The sequence below is a fragment of the Hylobates moloch genome, unplaced genomic scaffold (genome assembly GCF_009828535.3).
Source record: "Hylobates moloch isolate HMO894 unplaced genomic scaffold, HMol_V3 SCAFFOLD_3, whole genome shotgun sequence".
In the NCBI taxonomy this organism is placed as follows: domain Eukaryota; kingdom Metazoa; phylum Chordata; class Mammalia; order Primates; family Hylobatidae; genus Hylobates; species Hylobates moloch.
In genome coordinates, this window is record NW_026652278.1 from 176,605,118 (window position 1) to 176,612,666 (window position 7,549).

Below are 7,549 nucleotides of genomic sequence, written 5' to 3' on the forward strand. Positions count from 1 at the left end.
GAAGGGGACAGGTGCACCAGGACACGGGTGGGGATGGTCCCTGCTCCTCACGTCTGTGCGAGGCTTTCATTTGCGGGCTTCACGGTGCTTTAGAATAATGTGTTCACGGAATAAAGAGAAAGGTAGCATGAGAGGAAAACGTTTTCATACAAAGCGAGGAAATTAAATATCACTTGATTCGACTGGGTATTTTAAGGGGAAAATTACATGATTAAATCGCACCCATGGAAGTTTGGTTTAGCATTCTATTATCTAAGAGGGATGAACATTTCCAAGGCCCTAAACTGTGTATTAGAAAGAAATCCTAATTGCATCAAAATAAATGAAATGTTATATTTTTGTTATTAGTTTTTGAGTGCCTTTCGACCCAGAAGAAAACTAAACTTGATTAAAAAAAAAAAAACAGCTTTATAACAAGATGTTAGAGGTGATAAATTTAAAGTTTGAATAGGAAGAGTGGAAAAGTTTAACTGAATTATCTTAATAACTGGGTGTAAATGTCATACAATTTCCTAAAATTAAAGTACTTGCATAGTGATTTGAATTTTCCTGGTTCTTACTATAGTTTGTGCTCGGATTGTTTACACATGTATCTATGTCTGTCTGTGTCTGTATCTATGGCTACATCTCTATCTATAGCTCTCTGTCTACCTATCTATCATCTATCAATCATCTATCTAATATGTAATCTGTCATATATCAATCATCTATCATCTGTCGATCATGTCTCTATTATCTATCATTTTTCTGTCATCTACCTATCAATTATGTCTCTATCATCTATCAACCTATCATCTATTGTCTATCAATCATCTTTTCTTACCTATAATCTATCATCTATTTATCATCAATGTCATGTCTCTATCATCTGTCCTGTATTTATCTATCTTATCTATCCTCTGTCTTTCTCTTTATCATCTATCCCTCGATCTATCACCTATTATGTATCTATCACCTATCTACCTGTATATCATCTATCATCTATCTATGTATCTCTCATCTGTCTATCTCATCTGTTATCTACCTATCATCTATCTATCTATCTATCTATCTATCTATCTGCTTTAAGACGATCAATTGATGCTTTTAAATTACCGAAGACAAGAAAATGGTCTCCCTTACAAGTCTTTTAGCTTCTTTCCTTTCCACTTTAAAATGGAGATGTTGATCCTTCATTTCAAGAATAATTCTTCCATCTATGGCTTCCAATCTTTGTCCTTCCACCACTTCAGAAGCTTTGTGTAATTATCTCCTCCTCCTCTTGCACCTCAGCTTTTCTCCCTCCTCCTTCTGGCTTCTTTTTCTTACTCTTTAAGCTTGTTCAGGCCTTCACATCCTAAAGCTGTTACACTCATCCCTCTTTTCTACCTTACCACAAATTTCATGAAGCAGTCTGCACCGTCTCCTCCCTTTTACCATCCAGTCCCCAAGGGTCTGTGTGTGGTCCGGCTTGCACATACCTCTTCTCCTGAAGCCAACAGCACGTGCCCTCTGCTCCTCTTCCTGCAACTTCTCTGCTGGTTACAGGCAGCCTAGATCCATCTTCAGAGCTCCATCTCCAAAGCCAGACTGCCTGGGCTCTGATCCTGGCCCCAACATTTATTTTCTAGGTAAACTTGGGCAGTTTATTTAATCTTCCTTTTTGCTTCTGTTTCATCAACTGTAAATGGGAATTCTAATTTTATATACATCCTACAGGAATTGCATTTTTGAAATGTATTCATAGGCGTAAAGAGCGTGGTGGTCCGGGACTAGAAACCATTATAGGAAATAGATGTTCCTTTCCACCTATTTAGTTATTCATTTAATAACAGGCTACAGGTATCACCTATTTTTTTTTTTTTTTTTGAAACTGAGTCTCACTCTCTCGCCCAGGCTGGAGTGCAGTGGTGCAATCTCGGCTCACTGCAACCTCCCCCTCCTGGGTTCAAGCAATTCTCTGCCTCAGCCTCCCGAGTAGCTGGGATTACAAGCGCCCATCACCACACCCAGCTAATTTTTTTGTATTTTTAGTGGAGATGGGGTTTCTCCATCTTGGCCAAGCTGGTCTTGAACTCCTGACGCTGTGATCCACCCGCCTCGGCTTCCCACAGTGCTGGGATTACAGGCATGAGCCACTGTGCCCGGCCCTCTCATCCATTCTTGATTGCAGGCCCTCTTTTGGCTTCCATGAAAGCATACTGCTATGTTTTATTTCTGCCTGTCTTGTTACCCACCGTAATCAATCCTAGGCTCCTTTCTCCTATGCTCCTGCCTCTATATGGTGTTGCTGAGGTCCACCTTCCTCTGTCATCCATCACTACAGTTGTGAGAAGATCCCTGTTCTCAGGGTGACATTCACACACATGACTCTCAAATCAAAGTAGCCAGCAGGACCTCCACGCTGTGATCCAATCTAGAATTTCCAAGCTGTCTTCTGGACATTTCGCTTTGAATATTTGAACCAACAGTACTGTACTTTAACTCTTCCCTTCCTTTCTTCTCAAGGCTTCTAGCTTCTGTGTTACCATTTGTGACTTTTCCATTAAGAAAAAAATCTGTTAAGAGTTATTTCACCTAAAACACAGCACATTATTACTTTTTAATTTGTAATAATTGTGTCTGTAGTCTTAAAAGTACAATGCTAACTCAGAATCATACAGGTATCTTTTTCTTTCTTTCTTTCTTTTTTTTTTGGGGTGGGGGGGGCGGATGGAATCATGCTCTGTTGCTCAGGCTGGAGTGCAGTGGCACGATCTCGGCTCACTGCAACCTTCTACTCCCTGGATCAAGCACTTCTCCTGCCTCACCTTCCCAAGTAGCTAGGATTACAGGCACACACGCCACCACACCCAGCTAATTTCTGTATTTTTAGTAGACACGAGATTTCACCATGTTGGCCAGGATGGTGTCGATCTCCTGACCTAGTGATTCGCCCGCCTCGGCCTCCCCAAAGTGCTGGGATTACAGGCGTGAGCCACCGCGCCCAGTGGGATCTTGTTAAAGACACAGCCCCGCTTAAGATCAGGGAATCAGAGCCTTTGGGGGCTTGGGAACTCGTGCTGTGCCCATTACTTCACGTGGTTCTCATATACGCTAAGGTGAGAGAACCATAATCCTGGACAGCAGACAGGATACTTTTTGTTAATTAAATACCACACTTTATTTCAAGGTATTAGATTAGGTATTATTGACAGCTGTTTGCAAAACCCAGGAAGGCATTTTATCAATAGCTACTATTCATTTTCAGTTTGCTTCATTCCAACTTGCTGTGTATTTTAGTTGCTCTTTTGGTTTAAAGCAAAAGAACCAGCTCTGACTAGATTTAAACAAAAGGCGAATCTAAGCGAACCTATTGAGAGAACCCTAGGTTATCTCACGGAGATGCGGTAAAGTAGAGAATAGGGAGGGACTGGATCAACTCCAGGTACCTGGGCAGTGAAACCTCGTGGATCTTCTCGCCACTGAATTTTCTTCAGCTGTACTTTAGCTCCTGTCTCTTGCAACCTGTACTTCCACCCCTGCTCCCAAATTTAATTTAATTTTTAAAAATTACTTTTAAATGACATGTAATAATTGTACATATTTCGGAATACAAAGTGATATTTCCATACATGGATATAATGTATAATTACCGTATTGTGGTAATTCGCGTATCTATCATGTATAACACAAAGAATTTATCATTTCTTTGTGTTGGGAATATTCAAAATCCTCTTTTCTAGCTACTTGAAAATACACAATAAAGTATTGTTAACTATCATCACCCTTACAGGGCTATAGAAACTAGAGCTGACTCATATCTAGTTGTAATTTTGTATCTCTCCTTATCCTTCTCTCCTCCTATAGTCTCCAACTGATAGTAACCATAATTCTACTTTCTGCTTCTAGAGCTCAATGTTTTAGCTCCCATATATGGGTGAGAACATGTGGTATTTATCTTTTTGTGCCTGACTTATTTCATTTAACATATTGTCCTCCAGGCTCATCCTTGTTGCTGTGAGTGACAAGACTTCATTCTTTTTTATGACTGAATAGTATATCATTGTGTGTAGTTATCACACTTTATCCATTCATCTGATGATAGACTCTTAGGCTGACTCCATATCTTGGCTATTGTGGATAGTGCTTCAGTAGACATGGGAGTGCAGATACCTCTTTGAGATACTGATTTTCTTTCTTTTGGATGAATAGCCAGTAGAGGGATTCCTAGATCATATGGTAGTTCTATTCGTAGTTTTTTGAGGAAACTCCATACGGTTTTTCATAATGGCCATACAAATTTACAATCCCACCAACAGTATGTAGGAGCTCCCTTTTCTCTGCATCCTCACCAGCATCTGTAATTTTTGTCTTGTTGATAGTAGCCATTTTAACTGGGATAAGAGAATATCTCATTGTGGTTTTGATTTGCATTTCCATAACGATTAGTGACGTCATTTTTAAAAATGTTCTTTTTGCCCATTTGTATGTCCTTTTTTGAGAAATGTCTTTCAGATTCTTTGACCACTGTAAAATCAGATTTTGTTTTTGCTTTTTTATTTTTTTGCTGTTGTTTGAATTCCTTGTATATTCTGCGCATTAATCTCTTGTTGGATGAATAGTTTGCAAATATTTTCTCCCATCCTACAGTGGTCTTTCTATTCTGTTGATTACTTCCTTTGCTGTGCATAAGGTTTTTAGTTTGATATAGTCTCATTTGTCTATTTTTACTTTTGTTGCTTGTACTTGTAAAGTCTTACCTATAAAATCTTCACTCAGTCTCAAGTTCTAAAGTGTTTCCCCCGTGTTGTCTTCTAGGAATTGTATAGTTTGGGGGCTTAAACTTAAGTCTTTAATCCATTTGAATTTATTTTTATGTATGGTGAGAAAGAGAGAGAGGTCTAGATTTATTCTTCTGCATATGCATATCCACTTCTCAATGTTTTTGGTGACCTTGTCAAAAAGTCAGGTGACTGTAAATAAGAGAATTTATTTCTGGGTTTTCTAGTCTGTTCCATTGGTTTATGTGTCTGCTTTTATACCAGTGTCATGCTGTTTTGATTACTAGAGCTTTGTAGTATATTTTGAGAACAGGAATTATAATACTTCCAGCTTTGTTCTTTTTGCTTAGAATTGCATTAGCTATTCGGGGTATTTTGTGGCTCCATACAAGATTTAGAATATTTTTTCTATTTCTGTGAGGAATATCATTGGTATTTTGATAGTGAAACTAGTCCAGTAGTCCCATAGATAGTTTTTTTGGATAAACATAGAATTTGATCCTTCTGTTCTTAAAGCTTGAAGCTTGCATTTGTTTTATCTGTGTTCCTTCCTCAGGAATGACATTCAGGGCTCTCAAAAAAAGTATTAGAGAACTGAAACTCACCTGATCACTACGTCCAGAGAATGAGATGCCAAATCCCTCATTCATCATGATTACTTTCTTGCCCCTCCCTAGTTCCTCACTTTTCTTAGACATTGTCACATTTCTTCCCTGCTCTATAAACCACTAGTTATAGCCAGTCAGGGAAATGGATTTGAGACTAATCTCTCATCTCCTTTGCTGCAGCACTCAGTTAAAGCCTTCTTCCTTGGCAATACTCATTGTCTCAGTGATTGGCTTTCCGTGTGGCAAGCAGCAGAACCTAGACTGAACCCCTGTGCTTTGGTAACAGTAGGAATTGCACTAAATCTATAGCTTGCTTTGATTAAGATGGTCATTTTAACAATATTGACTGTTCCAATCTGAACATGGAATTTTTCTTTTTCTGGTGGGTGTGTCCTCTTCAATTTATCTCATCAGTGTTTTGTAGTTTTCATTGTAGAGGTCTTTTATCTCCTTGGTTAAATTTATTTCTAGGTACTTTATTTTTTTGTAGCTATTAAAAATGGGATTGCTTTTTTGATTTCTTCAGCTAGTTTGTTATTGGTATATAGACTTGCTATTAATTCTTATGTGTTGATTTTATATTCTGCAACTTTACCAAATTCATTGATCAGTTCTAAGAGTTCTGTGGTGAAGTCTTTAGGTTTTTCTCTATATAAGATTATGTTATCTGCAAAGAGGGACAATTTGATTTTCTCTTTTCCAATTTTGCTGTATTGTGTTGCTTTCTCTTGCTTAACTGCCCTGGCTAGGAATTCCAGTACAGTGTTGAATAAGAGTAGTGAAAATGGGCATTCTTGTCTGGTTCCAGTTCCTAGAGGAAAAGCTTTTCCCCATTCAGTATGCTGTCAGCTGTGGGTTTGTTACATATGTCCTTTATTATGTTGAGGTACACTCCTTCCATGCCTAATTTATTGAGAGTTTTTTGTCATGAAGGGATGTTGGGTTTTATCAGGTGCTTTTTCCACATCTATTGAGATGATCCTATGGCTTTTGCCCTTAATTCTGTTGATGTGATGTATCACATTTATTGATTTGGGTATACCAAAACATCCTTGCGTTTTTAGGACTAATCCCATTTGAACATGGGTGTATAATTTTTTTGATGTGCTGTTAGATTCAGTTTGCTGGTATTTTGCTCAGGATTTTTGCATTTAGGTGCATCAGGGATACTGACCTATAGTTTTGTCACTGTTGTTGTTGGGTCCTGGTCTGGTTTGGGTAGCAGAGTAATGCTGGCCTTCTAGAATAAGTTTAGAAATGATCCCTTCTCTCCCATTTTTTTTGAAGAGCTTGTGTCAAATTGATATTAGTTCTTCTTTAAATCTTTGGTAGAATTCAGCAGTGAAGCCACCAGGTCCTGGGCTTTTCATTGATGGGAGACTTTTTATGATGGCTTCAATCATATTGCCGATTATTGGTTTGTTGAGGTTTTCTTTTTCTTCATGGCTTCATGTTGGTAGGTTGTATGTGTCCAGGGATTTATTCATTTCTTCTAGTTTTTCCTATTTGCTGGTGGATAGTTGTTCATAATAGTCTCTAATGATTGTTTGTATTTCTGTGGTCCCAGTTGTTAGTCTTCTTTTTTGTTTCTGATTTTATTTATTTGTGTCTTCTCTCTTTTCTCTTAGTTTAGCTAACAGTTTATCAATTTTTGTTTGTCTTTTCAAAAAGCCAACTTTTCATTTCATCAATCTTTTGTATTTTTTTTTAGTCTCTACTATGTTTAGTTCTGCTCTGATCTTATTTATTTATTTTCTAGTTTTAAATTTTGGGTTTAGTTTGTTCTTCCTTTACTGGTTCATTGATGTGCATTGTTAGATTGTTTATTTGAACTCTTTCTACGTTTTTAATGCAGGCATTTATTTCTATAAATTTATTCCTGGGGCTCAACTTACCTCTTTCTCTTTGGTGAGGAGTGTCTCTTGGAATGAGCCAATCCCAGCCAGGCTCTTCACTTTCCTCTTTATGCTGCCATCTCCAGTCTCCACACATCAGAAGGTCTTTCTCACTTTCTTGCTGAATTCCAGTGTTTTCTCCTATACACTCTATTTGATGTGTTGTTTTCTAATTGTTTTGGTCCTTTGTGGAGTAGGAGAGCACTGAACACCTCTAATCAGCCTTCTTGATGACATCTGGATGGGACAATATTGATCGATGATATATCTAGAAGCAATTTTGAATAAATAATACAGTGTTACA